The sequence below is a fragment of the Tenrec ecaudatus genome, chromosome 2 (assembly GCF_050624435.1).
Source record: "Tenrec ecaudatus isolate mTenEca1 chromosome 2, mTenEca1.hap1, whole genome shotgun sequence".
Lineage (NCBI taxonomy): Eukaryota > Metazoa > Chordata > Mammalia > Afrosoricida > Tenrecidae > Tenrec > Tenrec ecaudatus.
Window position 1 is genome coordinate 27,565,641 of NC_134531.1, and position 15,139 is coordinate 27,580,779.

The 15,139-nt window shown below is 36.1% G+C and overlaps 1 non-coding gene and 1 pseudogene across 1 annotated transcript; both read right to left on the reverse strand.

Moving 5' to 3' along the window:
• LOC142439927 (polyhomeotic-like protein 2 pseudogene) overlaps positions 1-15,139 on the reverse strand; it is a 59,218-nt pseudogene that overhangs the window by 22,157 nt on the left and 21,922 nt on the right.
• On the reverse strand, positions 13,974-14,133 carry LOC142441771 (U1 spliceosomal RNA). Its single transcript, XR_012783114.1, has one exon. It is a non-coding gene; the product is annotated as a U1 spliceosomal RNA (small nuclear RNA).

Below are 15,139 nucleotides of genomic sequence, written 5' to 3' on the forward strand. Positions count from 1 at the left end.
TAATATTATTATTGCTGCTATTGATTGAAATATATTGACTGAATTCAGATTGTGGCATAGTTTACCTGATTTCAGAAGAAACACTGAATTGATTGCAACTCACTATGATTTTGGTTTCCAAACTACATTAGACAACATTCTAAATAGACTGCTAAGGAGTGACACAGAAAAACTCATTAAGAGAAATAATTAGCAAGCTGAATCATCCTGACATATCCACTTCCCTAATCCAGCTACTAAACATATCACAACCATTTGCCTGCCTTGCAAGTGAGCAGATACCCAGAGGAAGACTGTCTTGAATTTTCAGATTACTTTCAATTGACTGGACGTAGAACAGTACAAAATATGTGATTATACTTCACTTAGATTTTATTATAAATTCTGAAATTAGCCTTGAAGTCAAGTCATTCTATTTCCTAAACTTTATAAGAATAGTGTTCATAGAGTTCACTCTCATTCACTGTTCCAGCTCACCTACACTCTCTCTCAGTCATACTTTTAAAATTTTTATTACATCTGCATTTGTAATAAAATCTGTAAAAAGTATCTCTTTTAGTAGACATAAATATTTGAGAATCAGGTAGACCTAACAAATTCCTGTTTTGTAAAGCATGTAGAGTGTGCAACTGCTTTTCAGGATATTGCAGATAATATTTGGCTTGTATTTATCAAGAATAAAATATTTTTTCACTATGCTACTTTTTAAAATTGCAATCTATCATGTCTCCTAAACAACTATGGACGGAGCTCTGAGAGTAGAAATACCCACCTTTCTCCTGGGTGGTTTCAAACTGGCAGCCAGATATGTAACTACTTTGCCATCTGGCTGTATTTCTTAAAAGACAGATTTGTTTGTAATCAGCATCATAATTCGAGTGCACAGTTTTTCTTCTTTCTTGTTCACCTTGTAACTTTCGCAAGCATATGAGGTAACGGAAAATACCATATCTTGGGCCAGGTGCTCCTTAGTCCTCATAGTAAGATCCTTGCTTTTTGCAGTAGTTTAAAGAGGCCTTGTGCAGCAAATTTACCCAAATGCAATGAGCAGTTTGATTACTTGACTGCTGCTTCCATGAGCATTAACTGTTGAGAAAGTTCTTCTTCTTTTACCATGATGTTCCCTACTAAGTTGCGAGCATCTGATTTTCTTTTCAATGAGCTGGAATTGATACTGAAAGCTGCAATATTTGATCTTCGTTAACAAGTTCTTCAAATCCTCTTTATTTCCTCCAGCAAACAAGGTTGTGTCATCAACTGCTCACATATTGCTAATAAGTCTTCCACAAATCCAGATGCTACATTCTTCTCCACATAAAATTCATTAAGTAAACTTTTTAAAAATGTTACTCTGTTCACTAGGGGTGAGATAGTCAAAAGAAATAATATTGACAAACCAGTCATAAATAAGTGTATTGGTTTGTCATACAATATTTTTACTTGAGCTCTTTGAAGATGTTCATGATTGTTTTTCATCTTGAACGAATATTTAGAAACTTGTAAAATCACTTAGCATTATTTTATATTGCATCTTCACAATTCATTAAAACATGGCTGATACCTGCCCTGATCAAGAGTGATTGCAGAGAGCATGACACAAATGCAAATTATGCTAATTCTTGGGATCTGTTTCAGTTTGCCTTGTGCAGAGTCAGGTATGTCAGGAGTCATATGACTATAGTGCTACTGGCATATTCATTTTTGAATGGATTTCATTGTGACTTAGGTGAGTGTTTACATTCCAGACCATCAACTCTGCCTTCAACACTTCAAATCACTCATCAACCACCACCCCTCCGCATGTTCTATCCCACCTTTCTCCCGGATTTCTCTTTTTCCTCTATGGGTCTCTATCCTCCCTTGGACCCAAGTAATACCTGGCAAACATGTAGCATCTGACTTCATCTTTTCATTCTTGCTCTTCTACCTTGGGTACCTTGAGAGTCTGTTTCTCTTGGTGTGCAAATCTTTGTGTTGGTGTCTGTGCTCATAGCGGTGGACCTACGGGATTTGTCCTTTTATAATAGGTAAATGACCAGCGTGTTCTCCAGGCCCATGCATATCCTGAGATGCTTTGTGATTTTATCTTTGTTATCTAGCAATATGTAATATACAATTTTGTGTATACACCGATGTTTCTTTTCATTCTTTTACTGATAGGCCATTAGCCAGTGTCCACCTTCTTGATACTGTTAACAGTGTTGTGATGAACCCACACACGTATATTTCTGCTCTTGTTATAATTCTTATTTTGTAAAGGTATACATCAAGCAGACACACGGATTCCTTGTATGGAATGTCTGTCCCCGGTTGTTTGAATTAGTGTCATATTGCTTTCCTCAGTGGTTGTACACACCATTTGCAGACCCACTAGCAGTGAATGAGAGTTTCGATCTCTTCACACCCTCTTTAATATGTGTTTTCTGGTTTCTCTGTTTATATTTTAATTGGGATGTCATTGTCAATGTAAACTCATCATTGTTTTCATTTGTTTATCCCTTATGGTTAAGGATCGCCAGCATTTTTTCATGTTTGTTAGCCATTGGAATGTCATTTTTACTGAACTATTCGTTCATGTCCTCTTCTTATTTTTTAATTGGATTTGTCATTGTTTTATTATTGAGGCATTGCAGTTTTAAATTGAGCTAAGAGATTTGCCAGTTGTCTATTTTATGTCATTATTGAATATTTTCCCTGTCCATGAGCTCAGTTTTTACTTTTTTGAAGAGTTCTTTGTTGCACATAAATATATTTTTGTAGTAGACTCCAGTAATCTAGTTAGTTTTCTACTGTGCATTTGACCTTCATTATACTTAATAGTATGTATAGTCCCTGGAAGAGGTGCCTTAAGTTTGTCTTTATTTTCCCATTGATGATCTATATATTATGGTTGTTAGGTGCTGTCCAATTGGCGCAAGACTCATAGCAACTCTATGCACAAAAAACTTTAATGTTGCCCAGTCCTGTACCATCCTCACAATTGCTCTGTTTGTGAACCTTGTTGTAACCACTGCGACAATCCATTTCTTCATCTGTCTTCCTCTTTTCCACGGTCTTCTATGACAATCATGATGGCCTTTTCTAGGGGCTGGGTTCTCCTGGTGACATGGCCAAATTCTGTGAAATGATATCTTGCCATTCTTTTCTTTATTACGAAAAGCCTTCTGACTTAAATTCTTCTTATATGGATTTCTTTTTGTTCTATTGGTAGTCCATGGTATTTTCAATATTCTTTGCCAGGACCAACATCCAAATACGTTGATTCTTCTTCAGTCTTACTTATTCTACATCAAATTTTCACATGTATATAAGGTTATTGAAAATACCATGGCTTAAATCAGGTGCTTATAAGTCCTCAAAGTAACATATTTTATCTTCAATCTTTAAAGAGAACTTATTCAGCATATTTCCCTAATGCAGGGATCTTTTAATTTTTTGACTGCTGCCTCCATGGACTTTGATTATAGAACTAAGCAAGGTGGTTGGTTAACAATTTCAATCTTGACTTTGTTTCTCATCATCTGACCTATTGACCCCAAACCAAATCAGACTCACTGCTAGTGAGTAAATTCCAACTCTTAGTTGATACATTTGTGAGGCATTCTATATCCTTTAGATTAAGTTATCATGAACAATGAAAACTACAATCCTTGATTTTCCTCACCAATATGTCATTCCTCCTCACTTTCAGCTGGCATGCTTCTTACATCTGAATATTACAGGGTGTCAGTAAGCCTTCCTCCAACCTGGATATAGCATTCTTCTTCGTATAACCCAGCTCTTTTATTTGCTGAACACATAGATTTAATATGTATAGTGGAAACAACAGATAGATTTAATATATATACTGAAAAAATGCAACCCTGATTTTAAACCAGGCAGTATTCCCCTGCTCTGTACTAGAGACTATCTCTTGAATCATGGAGAGGTTCTGCATGAACAGTCTAGTGTTTTGGAATTCCCATTCTTCTAGATTCTCTTCATAGTTAATTATGATCAACACGGTTCAATGTCCTTGCTTGAACAATTAAATATTTTCCTGTTATTCTCTGCTTTGACTCGAGATTCACCTGGCATCAATTATGATATCCCATACGCCATGTCCCTCTGCGAAACTAGCCTGCGTTTCCAGCTGATCCTTGACAATGTATTGTTGCAACCATTGTTGAGTGATGCTCAGCAATATCTTACTTATGTGTGTTATTATTTATATTGTTTGATGCTGTTGAGTTGTTTCTGATCCAGAGTGTTCTTAAGCGCAACAGAACCAATGGCGGCTGGTCCTGTGCCATTCTCACAATTGAGCCTATGCTGGAGCCCAAGTTTGCAGCCACGGCGTCCTTCCACCTCTTTGAGGGATTCCCTTTTTGTCTCTGCCCCTCTACCAAACACGATATCCTTCTCCAGGAACTGGTCTCTCCTCACAGTGTATCCAAAGTATGCAAGATAAAGTCTTGCCGCCTTTGCCTCTTGGAAGCACTTTGTCACTACATCTTCCAAGACAGCTCAGCTGGTCTTTTAAGCAGCCTTTGGTACTCTCAATATTTTTTTCCAAGACCACAATTCAAATGAATTAATTCTTCTTCTTTCTTCTTTACTCAATGTCCAACTTCCACATGCATGTGAGTGGGTTTACATATGGATTTTTTCTAGTCTGTTTTCCTGGTAGCTATCCTCAATATTTGGGGATATAGATGAGGGAGTTCTTCCAGTGCTTCGTCAATGTGTTGAAATACGTCAATTTGTATTTTGTCAATTCCTGAAACCTGAATTTTGCTTAACTGTTATTTTTGGGGCTACTAATTTCAAGGTCAACAGTTCATAATTCCCAGGCGGAACCTTGGGAGAAAGGCAGCTTTTCTAATCCTGCAAACATATAAAATCTGTAAAACCCACAGGGGCAGTTCTACTTTCTTATAAGGTCATTATGAGTTGGCATCAACTTGATAGCAGTGAGTTTTATTATTATTATTATTGGGTTTGTTTTTGGTTAATACCCTCAGTGCAGTTTGGACTTCTTCCTTTATTTCTGTCAGTTCTTGATCATATGCTGTAATTTGAAATGGTTCAATGTCAACTAGCTTTTGTTTTTGTTATTTTATCTAGTGATGGTATATTCCTAACATCTTTGGATGCTTTCTGCATTCTTCAATATTTTATCCATAGAATGTTTTAATATCACATCCTGAGGCTCTAATTTTTCCTTGAGCTTTTCAGTTTAGAATATGCTGAGTGAATCCTTTCTTTTTTGATTTTCTAAATCAGATCTTTGCAGATTTTATTTATTGCTTTCTTGAGCTGTCATTTGAAATGTATTCTTTATCCTTTTACTCCATCGTTTGTGCTATTTTCTTTAGCTACTCTAAAATCAGGAGTAAGTTTCAGATTCTCTTCTGAAACGCACTACGAGTTTCTCTTTCTTCAATTTTAAATGATCTTTTGAATTCTTTATATATAAATTTGGATTAATACATACAGTAAATCATTCAATCATTCACTCACACCTGGCATAATTGTCTATTTGCTATCAGAATCAGTTTCCCATCTTTCTTTTATTAGATGGACCCCATATATGACATTCTTAATGTCACTCACACCTCATCAGGTGTAATTCTCTCATTAGCGTTCAATGAATCAAACCTGTTTTGAGATGTTCTCAAAATTCAAGTGGACTGTATTAAAAGTCATAGTTAAGCTCTCATGGACTTTTTTTCAGTTTTCTCAGCTTCAAACTGAATTTACATATGAACCATTGTTGGTGGGTTCCCTCAGTCCTTGGCTTTGTTCTGGCTACTGGTATTGTGATTCTTCATCATCTCTTCCCACAAATGCAATCAGTTATATTTCTGTGTAAATCATCTTGAGAAGTCTACGTGTATACTCATAGTTAATGTTGCTGGGAAAAGTATTGGTGATCAGGAAGTATTTTGTCGTGCAAAATTCTATATTGTGATTGTGTTAGGCTGGGTTGACTAGAGAAACAAATCCAAAAATGCTTATCTATGTGTAAGAAAGTGTTTTATATCAAGAAGTAATTATACATCAAGAAAGTATACCAGCCCAGTTCAACCCATCTATAAGTCTGATATTATTCCATAAGTCCCTCTTCAGACTCATGTAGATAGAAGTTATGATGCATAATTCAGGGCTATCACAGACTGGTGGATGCAAAGTTGTGTGGATCCAATGGGGGTGGCTGCATCACTGTGCTCTGGTGGCATCAGGATCAGCCAGCAGGAAGGTGAAGTTAGAAAGAGATAGAGAGGTTCCCAGGGACCTCCTTAGGAGAAGGCCACACCCACAAAGAGGCACCATCAGAGTGTGACCTGAGTTTAAGACTAAACTCCGCCGCTACACTTTTATATATTGTCACGTTGACATGAGTTTTTGTAATTACCACACTGATCTAAAGCTGGTTCTATCATAAAAGCCAAATGCTCAACTACTATTTCTTCCTCTTTATTTTCAACTTTTGCATTCCACAGCCAATAATTATCAATGCATCTTGATTGTATATTGGGTCACTTTCAGATTTAAGACTTTTGCAGAAGAGTTTGGTGAAATTCATTGATTTTAGTTTTAGGGTGTAACATTTGAATAATAATTTTATTGTCTGGATTTCCTTGTGTGCAGATAGATATTAACCCATCACAGATGACGATGTACTTCAAGATTGACCTTGAAATTCTTTTATAAGGATGAATGTTGCACAATTCCTCTTGATTCTGTCATCTGTCTAGCATAGTAAACCATATAATTTCCAATTCAAAATGTCCAAACCATTCCCTTTTAGCTGATTAATACCTGGTAAACCATTTTTTGTGTTCCATGTTATTTGTCAAGCCTTCCACTTTTCCTGGATTCATACTACATGCATACCAAGGTCCAATGATTAATATATGTTTACATTTATATCTTGTCACTTTGAGTTTGCCCTAACACCAAATTAAAGTCCCGAAATATTTGCTCCCTCCACGTCATTATGGCTGACTGTTCACGACTACCTTCCCATCTGTATAGCCCATTTGGGACACTATAGCTGACAGTGTTCTGTTGCTATTCATAAGGTTTTCATTGGCTAATTCTTCAGCAGTGGGAGCCTATTCATTTTTCATAGTCTGATTTTAGTTTGGAAAGTCTCCTGCAATGTGTTCATTTTGAGGGACCTTGCTGGTGTTTGTAATACCGGTGACTTAGCTTCTAGCATCATAGCAACAGGCAAGCCACCATGACATGACAAATTGACAAGTGACAGGATAAACTGGGATATATATATATATATATATACATATATATATATATATATTCGATTTTTTAAAAGGTCATTATCTATAAATGGGATTGGTGTGGGAATCTCATTCTTTTTTTAACTATTGTTCTATTTGGCTCCCATCTTAGGTGTTCATCTCTTTATTTTTTGCATAAACTTGATGTTATATATTTTTAATTTTATTTACTATTCCTCACTGTAAAACATGTTCACTCAAAATGATTACCAGTGTGTTACTTCTCTGCATAATTCTGGCTGAATATAATTATGTTTTTCTTTCTTACTTTTATATTTTTTGAGAAATTCAACAAATTTTTACCTAATAATCACTTTTATTAATAATGTAAGAAAACTATAAAACTATAGGGCTGGAATATAACATAATATAGTGCTATAGAAAGGTCAAAACTTCTGAAGAAGATGCATATATAAATGCTGATAACACAATCCATGTGCTCATTTGTCTGACTTCCTCTAATACGCAAAAACACGTGGTCAAAAATTGCTAGCTAGCCTCTTTAAATTCTAATAGGCTTTTGACTCAAGACCTCCTGGCTAATTCAGATAGTTTCTTCTTAATAACTATATTACATTGATTTCTTCTTATTTTAATTTTTTAATTTCCTAAAGATTCCTTTTGGTGGAGGCAGCAATTTAAGAGTCTAATGAGAAAATTATGAAAGCTAAATGGTAGTGAGAAATATTGAAACAAAAAGATCTAAAACATTTATTTAAATAATGTTTAAATATCATAAATAGACAAAGATGTTTCAGAACTATGCATGTTTTGATCGCACCTTGAATCTTACAGTAAGAACTGGAAATAAATACCTGAAATGAGATAATTTATATTCACTAATTGATATAACATGTAGGGCCAGTAATTTATACTAATATTATTTATTTTCCTCAGATTGTTTTAAACATTGGTATGGTCTTTCAGTAAAAACAAGTTATGCATTTTCAGCATTTATGGGAATGAAAAGAGAAAAAAACATATTAGCAGAATGCAAATTGATTAAAATGTATTGGTATGTTTGAAAATAATTATGTATGTAGAATCTCTACAAAGGATAACAATCTTTTATCTGTTTTATGTATACTGGAAACAAAATTACATTAGCATCTTTAGACTATTTTCCTTTAATACAAACTCTGTGAGTTGGAATTTATTCTATAGCAGTGGTTAATAGAAACTCATGTGTCCTCCTTATTAAGCATTCAAATAGATTTCATATTTAATAACATCTGAAGCTTGGGAATATCAAGAAATGCACGCTGGGGTTATTTTTATAAATTTAAGGTCAAATGATTTAGGTATAAAAATACAGAGAAATAATAATTTGAAAATGTGCATGTTTTTTCTTGCCCATAAGTAATTTTTAAAAACAAACATTCTATTTTTATGACAATGAAGAAATTAATTTATGAAGTATAGCTATATTAATGGCCCCTGTTTTTTATACCTCCTCTTTTCTTTCACTTGATTAATGTTCTCCTACACTGACTTTGTGAATAGATTTCTTTGGCCCATGGACAATGTACATCTGTGTCAGCAACAGAAACCTTATGGTAGATATTCACTGAAGCTTGTTCTTTTGATATTTATTCGCTACAGTTATCACCCTCTGGAAATAGTCCAACAAATAAGTAGCACAATGAGAGTCTTTGTTGGAAAGTGCCCCATTCTAAGTAATAGGTTTATAATCCTATAATTAAACTAAATGCAAGAACAACAACAAAAGCACACTGTGCCAAGTGATTCCAACCCACAGGGATGCCATAGAATAGAACAGGGATCCCTGGGAGTTTCTGAGATTGCAAATCTTAACAGGAATAGAAAACTAAACCAAAGTCCCCCTCGATACTCCATTACAACTCATACTGACCGTACAGCTTCCTCTTGCGCCTGTGGAATGGTGGGTGCTTCTCAACTGTGCATCATGTGGTTAGGATCCGATGTACTAGCCAATCTGGCACCAGAACAGAATGAGGGAAACATTTGAAAAGATTCATAGCAAAAGCAGGCAACAATAGGGTCATTAAAAGACTCCTCCCCCACCTCACCCCTACATCAACTTTATAAGGAAGGGAAAACTACCCCCATAAGCAAAGCACTTCTAAAGAAAAGCAACTGAGAAAGTATCACCCGCCCTAATCTCAATGCCTAGTTAGACAGTCACAGTTGTAGAAAGAGCCTAGCAATTGTCCGAGAGACAAAAATGCCTATGGAACAGAATGGAAACCCCAGAAGTAAATCCATCCACCTATGGACAGCTGATATTTGATGAGGGTTTGGAATCCATTTGCACAATAATGAAGCGGGACCCATATGTCACACCATATATAAAAATAAACTAAAGCATTTAGAATAAAGTTCAAAAAGCAAAAACATCAAATTGTGGTAAGGATGTGGAAAGATGAGAACCCTCAGACATTGCTGATGGCAGTATAAAATAGTGCAATCACGGTGGGAAATGGTCTGGGCTTTCTTTAAAATGTTAGAAACAGAAGTTCCCGATGACCTAGCAGTTCTCTTGGTAATTATCCTAGATAAATAATAACCCCAGTAGGATTAATATGTATACCATTTTCATCACAATCCAGAGCCCCAATGGTGCTGTCAGGGAAGTGTCACTGCCATCAGTGCCTGTGACTGTGGATAGGAGTAGAAAGTGCAGTCTTTCTCCCTCAGAGCTGTGGGTGTTTCTGAACTGCTGCCCATGAGGCTCACAGTCCCAAACGGAACCACTACACCCTCAGGGCTCCTTAAGAGCCTTGAGAGGCAAAACTGTTACTTTGAGAACGAAGCTTCTCCTCCCCGAAGCCATGGTATTTGTAATTGCCTTATCTGCTTGTGAAAGTTGAGCCCTGATAAGACAGACAGAAGAAGAATTGATGCACTGGAATTGTGGTGCTAGAGAAGAATATTGAAAGCAGTATCATGAGCTACTCTCAGGGAGATGTGTCCCAGAGGCTGTCATGATGGGCGTAAGCATAGAAACAATTGTGAGGGGGATGCAGGACCAAGCAGTGCTCCCATGTTCTATGGTGACAGGATTCCTATGGGCTGGAAATGATTCAATGGTACCTAACAATTACATGAGTCAAAAGAGATTCCATGGGTTGGGTTATTTTTCAGCTTTTGTCTTATGTTCATCATGATATGATTCACAGGGTCCAAAGATGGAAGTGGTTTAAGTAGACACCACTGAAAGAGATGACACTGCAAACACAGAACATTGCAAAACAGAATATTTCATACACAGAACAGTATGCAGTGCTAAAGAAGAGTGATGAATATGGGATACTTCATAACATCCATTAACCTGGAGTACTGTATGCTGAGTAAAATAAATCAATCACAAAAGGACAAATATTTTATAAAATTACTACTACGAAAGGTTTAGAAAATTTTCTATACTGAAGTAAACATTATTTGATTGTAACCAGGGATCAGAGGCAAAGAAAAGGTGAATTACTAACTAAAAAATAGTTACATATTAATGTGGGTTAAGGAAAAGACAACAAAAGTACATTAATAATAAATAAACTCATCAGCCCTAGTTAATCCACCAAATAACGACATTGTGAACTCAGATAAATCGTGTGCACACATTAGAAAACTCACCTCACCTAGCTACACAGCTCAAAATTCATGCCGATACTTATGAGTCAAAATTCCTGACAGGGGTTTTAAACAAAATATTCTGTAGTATTTGCTAATGAATCAATACTAATTGATAATTTTTTAATGTTTTGATAATTTCTAAACTGCTAGTCTCTAATGGAAAAAATAAATTTATCTACATGTTGCTCAGTTAATATTAACTCATAATTTGGTTTATCATATGTTAGTATTAGATAAAACCCAAATCAATTCAATACATGAATAAAAATATACTCCTTTCTTCAGTTAAAAGTTGTAAAATTTCATTTTTAAATTTACAGATTTATAATATTCATTTTTAATCATTTAATAAAAATGTTCTTACTCAAATAAATATATTTATGTTAAATTTGAATATTTCACAAGAATCAAGTGCAGGAAAGTTGCTATTGATTATTAAATTTTCTTTACACAAGTATGTGTGAAGACAAAATTGTGGGGAAGATTAAAGACATATCTTTCTCTGGTGAAAAATATATTCTCTCCAGTTCCACTGATTTAGACTTGTTATCTATCAAATCCTAGATCATTAAATTGGTTAAGTTTGTACAAAATTCGCTCTAATAATATGTGTATCATTCTGGAAGGTATTTTTTGAAAAGTTTTCATGATAAACAAAGTAAAATTATAAAATGAACAAATGGAGAAGTATGAATATAGTAGCATATATGACATCAGTTAGTATACAATTTTCCATAATAAATTTAATATTAAATTAACCATTTTAATATAAAATTATTTATTAAAATAATGATATATCACGCTACAACCCACACAAAGGGCATGTGTGCACACACACAGACCAATAAAGTTTTGTCTACAAGAACTTGTCTTCATAACTGATTACAGTTATTTTTTTTAATATTGTTGACTGATAATAATGGCACATTAAATGAAGCTTCTACAGATTGAAATCATATGTATTTTTTACATGGTTAACTCAATTCAACAATTTTAAAGCCAGATTGACAATTTGAAAAGAAAATATATGAGTATATGCTTTTCAGTAATATTACAATTATTTGGTTATTTGAGTAATTAAACTTTATTGTTTACAATTCATGTAATTCAAATCTCATCTCCATGGATATTGTTACTTAGATAGCATTAAAATCTGTTATTGATGCCCCAGGCAAAGGGAACAGCTGATTCATTGATAATGATCAAAGGAGAAATGTCTGTATCTCTTGATTTGCAACTAAGGAGCATTTGTAGGTATTATTTCTGTGTAATTTTTCACCTTGTATATAATATATGCTAATATATATCACATATAATATATATGTAATGTTTTCTAAGGGAAAAATGTTTGTTACAACCTAATGATTTCCCCCCCTGAAATCCACAGACCGTATTTTAAAAATCTCTGTATTCATTTCTGCAATTTTATGCAATGTCTGTACTATAAACATCTAAAAGATGAACAGTTACTATTTGCTCTTTAATACATGCCTTCATATTGGCTCTGTCTTGACCAAGGAAGCAAATTGGGAACAAACAGAAATTATTAAAACAAGGATTATGATACATCTCAATAGCTAGTATGATACATCTCAGTAACTAGTATGATACATCTCAATAGCTAGTATGATACATCTCAGTAACTAGTATGATACATCTCAATAGCTAGTATGATACATCTCAGTAACTAGTATGATACATCTCAGTAACTAGCTAGAGATCAGGGGCCTTGGCAGATGTAGTGGCCCTTCATGATCTTGAGGCACGAGACTACATTTTTGTCAGGACTATGTAACATCACACACATTCAAATCAATATGTTAGAAACAAAAGCAAAAGCGCAAATGACAAAAATCAACAAACAGGTCACAAAGCAAAGTGGTCAGTCATCATCTCTGAAAGGTCTACCGCCATCTTTAATTGGTTGTTGCCATCTTGGAAGCCCTGCTAGACTGATGGTAAATTCCATCTCACTTTGAAATAATCGCACTAACTAAGCCCTACTTGCAAAACACATTTTTCATCCCAATCACCTTCACTTCATGTGCTTGCAGCTCTTAATTAATTTACAAGGGGTTTTAAAAGTCTTCAAAGAAAACACAATGCCATCGAGTTGATTGTGACCCAAAGATACCCTAAAGGACTAACTAGCACTGGGCCCTGTAACTGCCAGTTTCCCCGAGGTTTCTGAAACGGCGCTTCTTCGCAGACGCAGGAAAGTTCATCCTTCCCTCAGTGTGACTGCTGAGTCTGAACTACGGACCTTGTGTGGAACGGCCTGGTCCTTAACCCATTTACCACCAGGGCTGGTGGGTTTGAACCATGCCAACGATCACGTGTGTGGCAGCGCAGTGCCTGCCGCACAGCACCAGCACGGCTTTTTTCTTCCCATCAAGTAGGATTACCCAAGAACCTTATGACCTGAGGCAATGATACAACTTCTTTAAAAAGCATTTCAAAATAGATCTGCTTTCAAACATAGGCAGTCACCTGCAGGTGATCTTGAAAGAACTTCTTTTCTCCTCAACCCCTCTCACCTACCACCACCTCCTCCATGACGCGTCCCTGTTTCCCTGAGTTCAGATAGATGCGCTTAATCCTTGCCTTTGTGGCGGTGTCTTCATGCCTACCTGTGCTTAGTACTTACTCTCCAGCCACTTTATATTTTAAACGTCTGACTAGCAACTCAACCCATAAGACTGAAAATAGTGTCTTGTTTACCTTACTTTCTACCTCTCAAAGAAGCAAGCAAACAGGAAATGATTTTCAGAAATAGGAAGCATGGAATCAAACAAGAAAGCCCATAAGCAGGTCAGAAAGATGAAAAGAATGTATCCATTAAACAGATACTTGTGTTCAAAACCAGCTCTTCCGATTAACCCCAACACTTAAAAGGTACTCTAGAGTGGTTAAAAGGAAAATTTCAAATTTAGAACTCAGCATACTTTTAGAGAAAATAAGCATGTCCGACCAAGTTATTTTTTAAGAAGGAAGAAATGGGATTAAAGGATCAAATTTAAAGTAATTTTGTGCTAAATGGTCCATGTTTATTTTTGTTGTTGTTTTTTTTTTCAGGGGAGAGCGTGAATGCAGTCCCCCACTAGCACAAATTATGCAGTCGAGTTTCCCACATTTGGGGAAATCGCAGGGGTCAGCACATCCGGAGTGCAATGGATAAGCCTCGCCCTGGAAAACCATATTCGTGATCATGGTATCTCGTTTAGGGGAGTCCTTTTGAATAATTGGCATAGCGCTGTGCATTGGGATGAAGTGTACATTAAATAATATCACTGTGCTTACGTATGTTAAAGTATATTGACCTTTACCTTTGCAGCAGCTTGTTAATTTATGAGATGACTGTTGTGAGTTAAACATATTTTGCAATTTTGCATGGATTTGTATGCACATATTACTATGTCAGCAGGTCCACCTAGACAAGATAGGCTGGACAAATAATGAGAGAAGAAAACAGCGGGACCAACGGTCCTGGAGGGACATGAGAGCGTGGGAGGTAGGGGAAGGGAGGAGGTGTCCCCCAACACAGGGACAAGGGAACAGCGAGTGGTTCTAAACCAGAGGAGGGAGGGGAGGGGAGGACTGGAAGGGAGTGACCAAGAGCAAGGTAACTGAGAGGAACTACTGAATCCAGAATGAAGGCCAAACATGGTAATGGGTCGGGAGGTAAGCGAAAGGAAATAGAGGAAAGGAGTAGGAGGCAAAGTGCATACAGAGAAGTCTAAATACAGACATGTACATATGTAAATATATTTATGATTATGGGGGAAATAGATTTATATGCATATATTTATAGGTTCAGTAGTAGGGTAGCAGATGGACATTGGGCCTCCTCATGCATAATCCCCCAATACAATAGCACCTCGCCCTGCTAAGCAGCCATTGCAGGATACCCATCTTCCCGACATGATCACTGAAGACAGCCGTGTGTGAAAGCAAATGTGGTGAAGAAAGCTGATGGTGCCCGGCTATCAAAAAAAGATATAGCATCTGGGGTTTTAAAGGCTTGAAGGCAAATAAGCGGCCATCTAGCTCAGAAGCAACAAAGCCCACAGAGAAGAAGCACACGGCCTAAGCGAATACAAGGTGTTGAATGGACCATGTAGCAGATACAAAGGAACAAAAACAATCATTGTGTGATCACCTTCCTCACATAATGGCTGAAGACGAAAGTGTGCATAAGCAAGTGTGGTGAAGAAGGCTGATGGTGCCCGGCTACTGAG